Genomic DNA, 14361 nt, shown 5'->3' with positions numbered 1-14361 from the left:
TTTAGATTATTTTTGTTTTTCGATTATTTTTTTTTTTTTTTTTGATTATTTTTAATTATTTTTCTGCTTTGTTGAAGGAAAAATTCTTTTTTGTTGTATGCACGGAATAATTTCTACATACAAGTACATTTTAGGATGCAATATTAAATCGTAACCGCTTATCGAGGCAAATATATACATGCAACATATAGGGCGAATGGTAAATGACCGTTGATCTAAACATATTCTCCGGTAAGTATATACACGTGCATAATTTGTTACACTCATTATATAAAATAATAACGATCCTCTATGGTTCATCCTTAAGTCAAGCCAATTTCGTTTTGTATACAAAATTAATATATGTGACCCGGCCTACGAAAAAGTCGCGTATGACTCAAAAAAAAATTACTACTACTAAGAAGCTGAAGAAATGTATTGTTTACCTTTAACAGCTGTTTCTCGCAATTTCTTTTTTGAGTCATAAGCCACATTTTCATAGGCCGGGTCACATATATCCACTATTTTGGATTACGTTACGGCTATGCACTGATTGTTTTGCACATACAAGTACATTGGAGGATGTACCGGTATATCGTTAGCGCTTATCTAGGCATATGGATGTGTGTACATACCCACCTACAAATTATCGTGTCTGTAAGTGTTTCCGATGAATACCTGGGGGTGCGAATTGTTTTATGACAAAACAATATGCTCAAACAATATGTATGAGTAATACTACTTAGGTTGATAGCTTCATTTCCAACTGGAGCGATCCTCTAAATTGTCATTCATCATCATGATTAGTTGTCTAACCAAAGGTTGTTATATCCCAGATAAATTTGTTAACATATGTCCATGTACATTAGATTAAAATTTCTTTTTATTTCCTTATGATTACGTCTAGGATATTTTCTATAAGACCTTAAGTTTTGCATAGTGAGCCATATTTTTAGTATTAACAACGGAAATTACAGTAAAGTGAGCCCAATCTAATGTACATGCTCAATGATACAGTTAGAAAATGTAAGCTTTAGTAATTTCATGTTATTATTTATTAATAATGTGTTTTTTTAAACATAAAAATTGCACAAATTGATGTTTTAAAGGGAAGTAGTGATGTTATGAAATGTGTATCTAATTGATAATTATTTGCAACAATTAAGAATTGTTTCATTAAATTAACATAATTAATATTGCCAAAAATATCGATATATCGATGGAAATCAAAACTTAAAAGAAAACAAAATAAGAGGTATTTATGTATATTCATTTTCTAAACGTTGTTTTAGTTATTATAACAAATTTGCATTTGCTTTCAATAAAGTTAAGGTTTCGAATGAAACGTCCGACAAAGACTGACACCTTGGAGCATTTATAATTCCTGCAAAGGAAAATAGTCGCTCAACAGGAGCAGAAGAAGTCAAAGGCGTTTTGAAGAGTTCTGCAGTTTCTTTCAACGCACTTCGTGTTTTCCAAATGTCCATGCTAGTACATGAATCACCCAGATAGCTATACAGCTCATTTTGTATCAAATTTTTCAGCCCACGTTTTGTTGGAGAACATTGCCCCACACTGGCGAAGATATGAAATCAATATTATTAAAATAAAGCGAACAATATGAGAAACTTTGATTACAAAACAATCAGTGCATAGCCATAACGTAATCTAAAATAGTGGATATATTAATTTTGTATACAAAAAAAATTGGCTTATATACTTACCGGAGAATATGTTTAAATCAACGCTCATATACCATTCGCCCTATATGTTGCATGTATATATTTGCCTCGATAAGCGGTTACGATTTAATATTGCATCTTAAAATGTATTTGCATGTAGAAATTATTCCGTGCATGCAACAAACAAGAATTTTTCTTTTAACAAAGCGGAAATATAATTAAAAGTAATCAAAAAAAAAAAAAAAAAAAAAAAAAGAAAAATAAAAAAAATCAAAAACAAGTAAGGAAGGCTAAGTTCGGGTGTAACCGAACATTACATACTCAGTTGAAAGCTGTGGAGACAAAGTAAGGGAAAGAACCTAGGGTAACCCTGGAATGTGTTTGTATGACATGTGTATCAAATGGAAGGTATTAAAGAGTATTTTAAGAGGAAGTGGGCCATAGTTCTATAGATGGACGCCATTTAGGGATATCGCCATAAAGATGAACCAGGCCGGACTCTGGAATTTGTTTTTACTATATGGGTATCAAATGAAAGGTATTAATGAGTATTTTAAAAGGGCGTGGGCCTAAGTTCTATATATGGACGCCTTTTCGAGATATCGCCATAAAGATGGACCAGGGGTGACTAGAATGTGTTTGTACGATATGGGTATCAAGTTAAAGGTATTAATGAGGGTTTTAAAAGGGAGTGGCCCTTAGTTGTATATGTGAAGGCGTTTTCGAGATATCGACCAAAATGTGGACCAGGGTGATCCAGAACATCATCTGTCGGGTACCGCTAATTTATTTGTATATGTAATACCACGAACAGTATTTCTTCCAAGATTCCAAGGGCTTTTGATTTCGCCCTGCACAACTTTTTCATTTTCTTCTACTTAATATGGTAAGTGTCACACCCATTTTACCAAGTATTTTTCTAAAGTTATATTTTGCGTCAATAGACCAATACAATTACCATGTTTCATCCCTTTTTTCGTATTTGGTATATAAATATTGGATATTTTTTAATTTCTCGTAATTTTCGATATCGAAAAAGTGGGCGTGGTCATAGTCGGATTTCGGCCATTTTTTACACCAACACAAAGTTCAGATAAGTACGTGAACTGAATATAGGAAAGATATATCGATTTTTGCTCAAGTTATCGTTTTAACGGCCGAGCAGAAGGATAGACGGTCGACTGTGTTTAAAAACTGGGCGTGGCTTCAACCGATTTCGCCCTTTTTCACAGAAAACAGTTATCGTCCTAGAATCTAAGCCTCTACCAAATTTCACAAGGATTGGTAAATTTTTGTTCGACCTATGGCATTAAAAGTATCCTAGAAAAATTAAATAAAAAAGGGCGGAGCCACTCCCATTTTGAAATTTTCTTTTATTTTTGTATTTTGTTGCAACATATCATTACTGGAGTTTAATGTTGACATAATTTACTTATATAGTGTAAAAATATTAACTTTTCTTTTACACTTTGAATTAAAAAAAAATTTTTTTAAAGTGGGCGTGGTCGTTCTCCGATGTTTCTAATTTTTATTAAGCAGACATATAGTAATAAGAGTAACGTTCCTGCTAAATTTCATCATGATATCTTCAACGACTGCCAAATTACAGCTTGCAAAACTTCTAAATTACCTTCTTTTAAAAGTAGGCGGTGCCACGCCAATTGTCCAAAATTTTACTAGTTTTCTATTCTGCGTCATAAGTTCAACTCACCTACCAAGTTTCATCGCTTAATCCGTATTTGGTAATGAATTATCGCACTTTTTCGATTTTTCGAAATTTTCGATATCAAAAAAGTGGGCGTGGTTATTGTCCGATATCGTTCATTTTAAATAGCGATCTGAGATGAGTGCCCAGGAATCTACATACCAAATTTCATCAAGATACCTCAAAATTTACTCAAGTTATCGTGTTAACGGACAGACGGACGGACGGACGGGCGGACGGACATGGCTCAATCAAATTTTTTCTGGATCCTGATTATTTTGATATATGGAAGTCTATATCTATCTCGATTCCTTTATACCTGTACAACCAGCCGCTATCCAATCAAAGTTAATATATTCTGTGAGCTCTGCTCAACTGAGTATAATAATCGAAAAAATTAAAAATAATCAAAAGTAGGCAAAAAGGCCTTTTTCGATTACTTTTGATTAATTTTGATTTTTTTCAATAATCGTAAAAAATCATGATTTTTTTGATTATTTTTTTAACTAATTGAAAAGTAATCATTATAAATAGAAAATAATGGCAAGTAATCATAAAATGGCGTTTAAAGAAAATAATCAATGGAATGGCTAATCATTACCATTAGTAATCATTATTTAACAGGTCTGGTTTTATTTTGTCTGCAATAAAGGTTCGAGTTTCGAAAGAGTCTTAACCCTTCTCAATATTTTTTAAAAGTTGAAATCATTTAAGCTATGCATGTCCTAAGTATAAAACATGCGAATATTAGTTTACATTAAGTAAATATGTAGAGTAAGTAAACAAGTTTATGTGAGAAGGAAGTACTCTCAGAATTATGCCGTAAGCACTTATATTAATAGCAAATTTTTTTCAATACTCGAAATGCTACAAAAAGTACATGCATCATTTACATATGATTGTATGTGTATAGCATGTTATAGGTAGGCGCCCTAGCGTTCAAATTATCTTTAATCTACGTGAAAATTGTTCTCTCCTCTCATCGCCCAGCTGGTATTAATTAAAATAAGATATAAAGTTCAAACCACAAAACTCATAAATAAAGTGATATATTGATTTATTGAAATTTATTATGTCGAAATAAAATTTAATTTCCAAAACGAGTACATCAAATATAAGTAAGTACTTGCGCAAAAAAACCGACTAAGCGCAATTACAAAATTTCCATTGGCTTTGGCGATAAAGTGCTGTCGGATGCGAAAAATGGGCGAGCCTTTTTGCAGATAATATGTAATGCATTCTACGGTCGACAAAACCATATGGCCGGCCAACAGTCGCGCACACAAACATGCCACCGTTCATGATAAACCAGCTAAAGCAGTAGGCCCAGATGGCATAGCCATACCGATGCTTAAAAAAATGCGGATTAAATCAAAAACCGCACCATAGGACAGTACTCGTTGCGCGAGATCTATCAAAAGCTTTTGATATGGTCAACCACGGCACGTTACTGCAAGACTTGGAAGGGTCCTCCCTTCCTTAAAGTCTCAAGAGGTGGACCGCAAATTATCTGTCTGGTCGGCAAGCATCGGTGCAATTCAGGAACACAACATCTAACCCCAGGAGAATTAAACAAGTGGTACCACAGGGTGGTGCCATATCCCCGCTGTTGTTTAACTTCTATATATCGAAGCTATCTTCACCACCAGAAGGAGTCATTATCATTTCTTATGCCGATGACTGCGGAATAATGGCCATAGGCCCAGGCCCACAAATCGATGAGCTTTATAATAAAATAAACAGCTATCTCCTTGATCTCACCAGTTTTTTCGCCTCGCGACATGAACACAGCAAATGTCAACCATATTGGACATCCACGTCGATGGCATTACGCTACCGACTGTCTTACACCCAACAATTTTGGGTGTGACGTGCGATCAGGATCTACATCTTGGAGAGAATGCAACCACAAGTGTACCTAGCCGACCGATTACATGTTACGCTTGTCCGTTATGGTCGCCAATCCTAAAGGAAGAAAATACAGGCCTGCCAAAACTCTGCCCCCAGAACCGCTACGGGCTGTCTTCTTATGTCCCCAGAATACCACCTACTCCATGAGGCGAGAGTACTCCCCATTAGGGAGAGAAATGAAATGGTGAAGAAACAGTTTCTGTTGAATACCCAGAATCCTGGGCATTCCAACAGACATCTGATTGATGAGGCGACACCTACCAAGAGCGTAAGGGGGTCACATCAGTAAGCATTATGACGAAACACGGCACCTGAGAACATAGTCGTAGGAAGTAAAAAAGCACAAACTGGTCCTCAGTGAAATCCACAAACAGTCGTCGGACCTCTATGCCAGGAATTGCCCGGTGAATCCAGTTCTTAAAAAAATATACCCAGAACTAGATTTTAATAATGAATCAGAAAGATGATGAATGAATATAACGTTGAAAGTTGAATAGAAAAAAACCCTTAAAATATACGTAGAAATTTTCTCTTAGTCACACAAATTTATTATTATTTATTTTATCAAGACTACAAAAGATTCAGTTATTTTTTACAAAATTTATGCACAAACGGAATATATTCAAGTTTAGTTTTGCATCACCATCATTATAATCTAAGCAATGCCCAAATCATCATATTATTTCATCTAAATGCAATCATGTTTTTCCCCAACTATAGCCAAAGCAAGTCCACAGTCAGTGGGCTGCCGCTGTGGAGCAATCTTTTTCAGCTAAACTTGGGCACAACGCAGCTTCCGTATTTCATTGTTGACTTATTATTATAATTATGTTTGTTTTTTTTTTGGCTGCTTTACTTTTGTGACTTTTGCTGATTCGTTTCGATTTTGATTTCTTTACCCGTCACTCGCCACATAAATTTGCTGTGCTGTTGTTTTGTTGTCGACCTTGTTCCAGTTAGCACTACGAAAATCATCACAGTCTCAATACCGTTAAAAAAAATAAAACGACTATACAAAAACGAAGATGATGAAAAGGGCGAAGAGCAGCAGCAGAAGCATAGGGCTTAAAGCAAAGAAAAGAAACAAATTTTAAAATTGATTAGCAACAAAGTCAAAGAAACCGAAAGTGATGTGATAGATGTTCGTAGTACAAAAACTCTTGAGGTTAGCCAAAGACGCGCTGAGCTGCGCTGTTGATTTCGACAATTCGTAATTCACTGACCAGCGCAAATTCGTCGTAATTTGCGATCTTTGCGTTACAAAGTAGAAGGAGAAGAAGAAAAATAATAAAACCTAAATTGTTTTGTCTGCAACAGACAACAGGTAGCTTAAAATCTTTGAAACATTTAGCGACTTTGCCGTTGCCAATTTCAGGTGAAAAAAAAAAATAAAAAAAATTTTAATTGTGTGCGGTGTTGAAACCGGTACAAAAAGTAATATAGGCTCTCTACTTTGAATGCTTGCCGATTGAGTATTTCTCCCACATACTCTCCGATTTAATTATTCACTCAAATCGCAGTTGGAAACAAGAGTGTAACTCATTTACTTCCACTCTAATGCCATAAGTATATTATTGTTTGGGTACATTACATATGGACGATGGATTAGAGTTTATTGAAGAAGACACTAATCTGTTTTCACACAGAAACTTAATGATCTCATTTAAACTTCTAAAGAAGTCGTAAATTTTTAGCTTCCACACAAAAGCAGTTGCTCGATTAGTATGAAGGATGAAATGTCAAGCGCATAAAATGACAATAAACTTAATGATATCATTTCACCTTCTAAGGAAATCGTAAATTTTTAGCTTCCACACAAAAGCAGTTGCTCGATTAGTATGAAGGATGAAATGTCAAGCGAATAAAATGACAATGCTATATGACAGACAATGACATTTATTTTGACAAATGACATTTTTAAGCACTGAACACACCAAAAACTAAGAAACTGAACGCTCCCAACAGAGCTGCATTGGGCTTTTGATTTCATTAGGCATTCGATTAGTCACTAATGAAATAATTATAGATTCGAATTTTGTAGGGAAGATTGAGCTCAATAAGCGCCTTAATGTAGAAAACTGCCTTTATTATTCAATAAGCCGTGTGTGTGAAAATAGTATAAACCTTTTGAAGTCCAAAGTATGCTGAGATATAATGGGAAACTTTGGTGTTGTGGTTGTTTAAGCATGTTTCGCTTTGAGCCACGTATAATTATCTTTAGAGAAGGTATATTGGTAGGTTGCGCAACGAATTTGAGCGAAACTTTTGAATTTTGCGAACGACCGGTACGCAGTCCTGGCAGACTAGATTTCAGAAACGGCTGACAGTAAAAACTGAGGCAATCAAAGGATCTTAGGCATGTTATAGTTACGTCCAGGCATTTACACAGAGTCTCTGGTAGTTATGCCTTAACCGATACAAATCGTTATGTTTATGAGTCTACAGAGCAGCGACAGTTAAAAGTTTCTCGAATGACCTTTCTTAACTTCAGCTATTAGATATGTGACGGAGCTATTGGTTTTATCCACGCCACCCTGTGCGGTTCTCAAACTATTTGCTGGCTTGTCAAATAGCGAGAGGTTTTGCTTGAAATACTGCAATGTGAGAGAAATTTCAAGACGCGGCAGGTATGCCTGTCGTAAGAGGCGACTAAAATACCAAATTAGATCAAGGGGTTGTGTAGCGCAACCCTTTCAAGGGATTGCCATCGCAATATATAGCTTCTCCAACCTAATTGTCAACCTCATCTACCCGTGGCGAATCATGTTTCCTTAATAGCTGAGGCTCTGGTGACCCCAAGTTCCTCATGGATCTAGGGGGTGGGAGAGCGGGATGGCCTACAAGGTTTCATGTGGTCATACAAATCGTTCCCGAGATGGTGGGGCTAGTACCTTAATGGTGCTTGTAACCGGAGCGTACCGGATCTGCATCCGCCAAAGGACCACCAATATCGATAATGCTCCCAAAGGCCTTCGGGAAGTGTCCTTATCGTTATAACAACAACAACAACAGAAGTTTAAAGAGGTTAGGAATCTCTAGAGATTTTAGAAAACTAAAAGCTTTTACTAAAGGTTTGTATGCCGCGAGCCGATTGGAAGCAGATTTATAGTTCTTACGAAGAGCTATCCACCACGTTATAAAGGCATACGTCAATACAAGTCGTGATAGCGCCGCAAATACCCATGGTAACATTCTATCTTCGGCTTTAAAACCCACTTACTACCGGACATCGATTAAAAAAGGCAGAAAACATGTCCATCCATGATCGTGGCACTACTTAGGTGATATAGTTAGCTCAAAAGCAAATATTCCTGGGCCCACCTATTTAGTTTTGCCTACACGTCGCTTAAGTGATTTTAAAATAAAACAAGGCTAAAAAAAAAAAATAGTCTTATTTCTCGCCATGTGGCCGAAATATGTATAGTTGTGAAGGATACGTGTAGTAGATAGACGATGCTACTACACAAAAAATGAGTATGCATTGAAAATGAAGTTGTCGAATTTTTATTGATATTGTTATTTTGCTGTGAACAAGGCAAACCCTGGGAAAGAGCTCCCTACCAAAACTAAAACAGCGTCACTTCGATGTGAGAATAGTCGTTTCGTCGATTTTAAAGCCGCATTCTACAGCACGAAAACAAGCTGCATATATGGCGCTATGCGTGAGCTTATACGGCTGTGCAAAATAAATTTGAGCAACCCAATCACCTGCCCGAGCCATTAGAAACTACACGAGGTTTCATACTGGGTGATTCCCTATCATACGATTTCTTGAATTTGATGCTGGAGAACTTAACCGCATTGGAAAAAGATTCTATAAAAGCGTGCAATTACTGGCGTATGCTGACGACACTGATAACATAGGCCTAAACACCCGCGCCGGAAGTTTCGCTTACTCCAAGCTGGAAAAAGAAGCAGAAAATATGGCTTTGATGGTGAATGAAGACAAAAATAAGTGCCTGCTTTCATCAAGCAAACAGTCAGCACATTTTCGGTACGCCACTATTGGCAGCCATAATGCCGAAATAGTAAAAGACTTCGTTTATTTGTGAATCATCATTAAGAAAAACAACTATATCAGCTCTGCAATCCAGCGAAGAACCACTCTTGCCTATAAGTGCTACTTTGGAATAGGTAGACAATTGAAAACTAAAGTTCTCTCTCCGAAACAAAAATCATGCTTATTGTACTCATCCTGCTATATGGTGCAGAAACATGAACCATGACAAAATCAGATGAAGTGGCTCTGGAAATGTGCGAGAGAAAAGTTCTTTGAAAGATTTACCGACCCTTAAGCGTTGGCGACGGCGAGTACCGAAGAACAATTAATGATGACCTGTACGAGCTTCACGCCGACATCAACAGTATCCAGCGAATTAAAATGAACCAGCTACGCTGGCTAGGCCATGTTATGCGAATGAAATATGATGCTGCGGCTAATAAAGTAATTTATCGGAGCTTGCCCGTGGAATCAGAGAAAGAGAGCGGCCCCCACTCCGCTGGATGGACCAGGTGGAAAGCTCTTTAAAAACCTTTGGAGTGGGCAATTGGCGCAAGTTAACCCAGCGAAGACTAGCGCGCCTTGTTGGACTGCCATAATCGTTTAAGAGGTTAGCGCCAATGAAGAAATAAGTATTCGAAGACCTGTCCAAAATTGCCAGTCATGTGGTTTTCACCACGGAATTTGAGATAAGAAGTTGAATACTTTCATACGTCATTAAAAATAACATTAAATCACGTGTGAACGTCTTGAGATAGTCGAGATCCAAGGTCTTTAAAAATATCACTCTCTATGGCTAACTTGCGTTTTGCACTCACGAGGTTGAACACAATGAAAGTTTTCACAAGTTTAGCCTGAGGTATTTATTTTGGGCTCAGCCATTTCTGAGCTACAGCGCGAGCAATCACTCAAACCTTTCAATCGCCTAGATAAGCCATAATAATTCACTCAAATGCGGTATTTAGACTAACACTGCTGTCACCAATACTATAAGTTAAAAATTAAAACAAATGGGCGTATCTCCCCCTTTGTTGCTTCAGTTTTTTTCCACAATTCGGAATATGAAACTAAGGTAACAATTTGCCCATCGAAAAGAACATTTGGTGGAGATATTTTCATACAATCATACCAACCAAAAATAAGATCAATAAGTTGGAGGTTTGGGTCTCATATCTAAACTTTGAAAATATATTCGAACTAGCAGACCCGGCAGACGTTGTTCTGCCCTAAATTTGGTCTATCTACATAAATTTTAATACACTTTTTCCGTCTAACTGTGCTCCCCCTCCCCCCTCCCCCCTCTTTTTTTCTTAATCCTTTTATTCACTCCTCCCTCCGTCTTTTCGCTTCATCTATCTCTATCTTCGCCTCTGTCTATCTCTTTCTCAGTCTCCTTCTCCTTCCACTCTTTCTCTTCTCTCAAGTTTTTCCCATTCTTCTTTATCCCTTATTGCCAGGAAAATCGAATAGGACGTATGCAAATAGTTATGTGGGTATTATTAATTCATGTCTTTATTTCGGCTTCGCATGCATATTTATCAGTTTTGCCAGGTTGATGCGACTAAATCGAATATCACAATGAAAATTACTTTAAAGCTCTCAGCAACAGCTTCCATCTTATATTCCTATTACGCACACATTCTATGGGTATCTGGGTCCAGGTTTTGGCCTATATCTTGAGACCCTAGTCACCTAGCGGTATAAAAATTACTCTGTACTAAAGCACTCATCAACAGCTTTCATTTGTTATCCATATTATATAAACACATTCTAGGGGTACCCTCGTCCACGTTTTCGCTTATATCTTGAGACCCTAGTTACTCGCGGGTACGAAAAATACCCCGTATCAAAGTACTCATAAACAGCTTCCATTTGATACCCATATTGTACAAACATATCCCAGGATTATCCATGTCCACGTTTTGATCTCAAGACCCTAGCCAGAACGGGATAAAAATTATCCTATGTCTATCTCCTGGTTCTAAGCTACCCCTCCACCAATTTTCAGCCAAATATGTTCATCCGTTCCTTCTTCTTCAATCAGTTTTTATCAATTAAAAAAAAACGCATCAAAATCCGTTGCGTATTTTTAAAGGTTTAAGCATTCAAAGGGACATGGGGACAGAAAAAGCGACTTTATTTTATACTATGTAGTGATGTATATCCATACGTACCTATAAAACTACGCCCGAAGTTAAATATCGCAGCGAATGCTATATATGTACGTATGTATGTGTCGCATCATGCCTCACTCAAAAGCAATTAGCGCGCACAGTTCACAGCGAACAACCACACAAACATATTTTTTGGTAAAAATGTTACTTTTGTTTAAACAATTTGGCTGATATAAGAAAGGAATCAAGTTTTTTTTGATGCAGATCAAAGTTTTACTGAAAAGTAGAATTTTTTAAATCCATCCATCCGTTTATGAGTTATAGCTGTGTAAACAAAAATTTTATAATTTTTTACTACATTTTGGTAATTTGCCACGCCCCTATAATATATATCTTCAAATTATATTAACTGTACCATCTCACGTAGCTAAGCTTTCAAACGCAAAAAACCGTTTTAAAATCGGAGCATTCTGTGTGAAGTTATGTGCATACATGGCATTTAGCGACTTTATTTTATAAGATTTCCTAGCAGACCCGGCAGACATTGTTTTGTCCTAAATTTGGTCTATCTGCATACATTTTAATACGCTTTTTCCGTCTAGCTCTGCCCTCCACCTCTTTACTTTTTCTTAATCCTTTTATTCACTCCTGCCTCCGTCTTTTTCGCTTCATCTATCTCTATCTTCGTCTCACTCTATCTCTTTCTCAGTCTCATTCTCCTTCCCTCTTTTCTCTTATCTCAAATTCTTCTCATTCTTTTTCATCCTTTATTGCCAGTCCAAGAGGGTGGTATCTATTTTGTTCCAGTCCCATTCCGAGTCCCAGTCCCACTCCGAGTCTCAGTACCAGTCCGTCTCTGGTCTACTTCCCGGAAACAAGGATCGTAAATACTAATACAGACAAATTTATATACCAAATTTCAGGCAAATCGAATAGGACGTATGTAAATAGTTATGTGGGTATTATTAATTCATATCTTTATTTCGGCTTCGCATGCATATTTATCAGTATTGCCAGGTTGATGCGACTAAATCGAATATGATAATGAAAATTACTTTAAAGCTCTCAGCAACAGCTTTCATTTGATATCTATATTACACACACATTCTAGGGGTATCCGGGTCCACGTTTTGGCCTATATATCGAGACAATAGTCACCAGTAGGAACTAAAGCATACATCAACAGCTTCAATTTGATACCCATAATGTAAAAACACATCCTAGTGTTACTCTGATCCACGTTCTGGCATATATCTCGAGACCCTAGTAACAAATAGGTATGAAACTTACCGTGTACTAAAGCACTCATCAACAGCTTTCATTTGTTATCCATATTCTATAAACACATTCTAGGAGTACCCACGTCCACTTTTTCGCTTATATCTCGAGACCCTAGTTACCCGCGGGTACGAAAAATATCCCGTATCAAAGTACTCATAAACAGCTTCCATTTAATACCCATATTGTACAAACATATCCCGGGATTACCCAAGTGCACGTTTTGATCTCAAGACCCTAGCCAGAACGGGATAAAAATTATCCTATGTCTATCTCCTGGTTCAAAGCTACCCCTCCACCAATTTTCAGCCAAATATGTTCATCCGTTCCTTCCTCTTCAATCACTCTTTATCTATTAAAAAAGCGCATCAAAATCCGTTGCGTATTTTTAAAGGTTTAACCCTAGACGGTCATCCTTCGTCAGTACGACTACGCACGATCTTATTTTCACTGTAAATATGTTTTTATTCTTCGTGTTGATCTCCGATTTCGTACAGCGATAGTCGGTTGTTTACTCTCTTTGAATGCACGCATACAGAGAAGCACGCAAATCGTAAATAGATTTGTTTTTCGGTTTTGTTTTATGGCGTAGTCAAATTGACGAAGGATGACGTTTATGTAACTTTCAGGTTTTTGTGGTATATTTTTCATAATCGACTAGTGATTTATTTCGTTTGCCACGACTACTAAGCAACTGTTAAATGATGAGGAAATAGAGAAGTTTCTCTCGTCGATCGATGACGATGAGTTGGAAAACGAAACTAGTGAATTGGGTCTTGACACAGAAGTAGATCAAGACGAATGCACCTAAAATAGAAGCTCGTCAGGTGGAGAAACTAGTGTGGATCTATGCGATTATGCTCATAATTCAAGGTGGATGAAGACGACGTTCCCCTTAATATTTTAAAATCAAATTCTAATATTATATCATGCTCTAAAGTAATAGGAACAGGTCATTATGCCAATTGTGCGGTATGTTGAACATTTGTTTTATAGATTTTGTTTTTTGTTTGTTATTTACACACACAATATGTTTAAAGTCGGACAAAAGCCTTTAAAACGTGTAGATTTTATAAAAATGCTTTTACTCGCCTTACAAATAGTCATTTAGATGACAGACTTAATGTGCCAACTATTACCACTACGGTAAGAACTGACATACTAAATTTACGTCCTCATCATGCACTGCAGAAATCGATCTGAAAATATGATACTGGCAACAGAAACTAAAAAGCGTAAGATTTATGCCATGCGTCCTTCTTCCAAACGAAGAATAACGAAGGTGTTATAAGCAAAGTGCCATAAATACCTATGTGGAGAGCATAAAGTTGATGTTTGTGCCTCCTGTCTTATCTGAGGTTAGAACTTTAAATGTTGCTTTTCCTATTTAAGTTTAATTATTTAGTTTTAATAAACTAAAGACTTGTATGATAATTTCTGCCACAAATTGTGATTTTTTATTTTTTAAAAGTCAATGCCTTAAAGTATTAGCCAATTGATAGACGACTGTGAATTATTAATTTTAGTTAAAAGAATATAAGGTTTCCTTTTTATTATTGACTTGTATTTACCAATAATGAAATAAGTTTAAAAAAAAAATAAAACGCGTTCATTGTTTCTACTCACACCCTTCTGAAAATGGATTTAAAATAAATCGTCGTCATAATCACGAAGGATGACGTTAATGTACAA

At 36.5% G+C, this 14361-nt stretch overlaps 1 protein-coding gene across 2 annotated transcripts in view; it reads left to right on the top strand.

Moving 5' to 3' along the window:
• snu (snustorr) overlaps positions 1-14361 on the top strand; it is a 212320-nt gene that overhangs the window by 36315 nt on the left and 161644 nt on the right. The window lies entirely within an intron of this gene.

The sequence above is a fragment of the Eurosta solidaginis genome, chromosome 1, assembly GCF_040869045.1.
Source record: "Eurosta solidaginis isolate ZX-2024a chromosome 1, ASM4086904v1, whole genome shotgun sequence".
NCBI lineage: Eukaryota > Metazoa > Arthropoda > Insecta > Diptera > Tephritidae > Eurosta > Eurosta solidaginis.
This window is presented reverse-complemented; position numbering and strand designations above follow the sequence as displayed.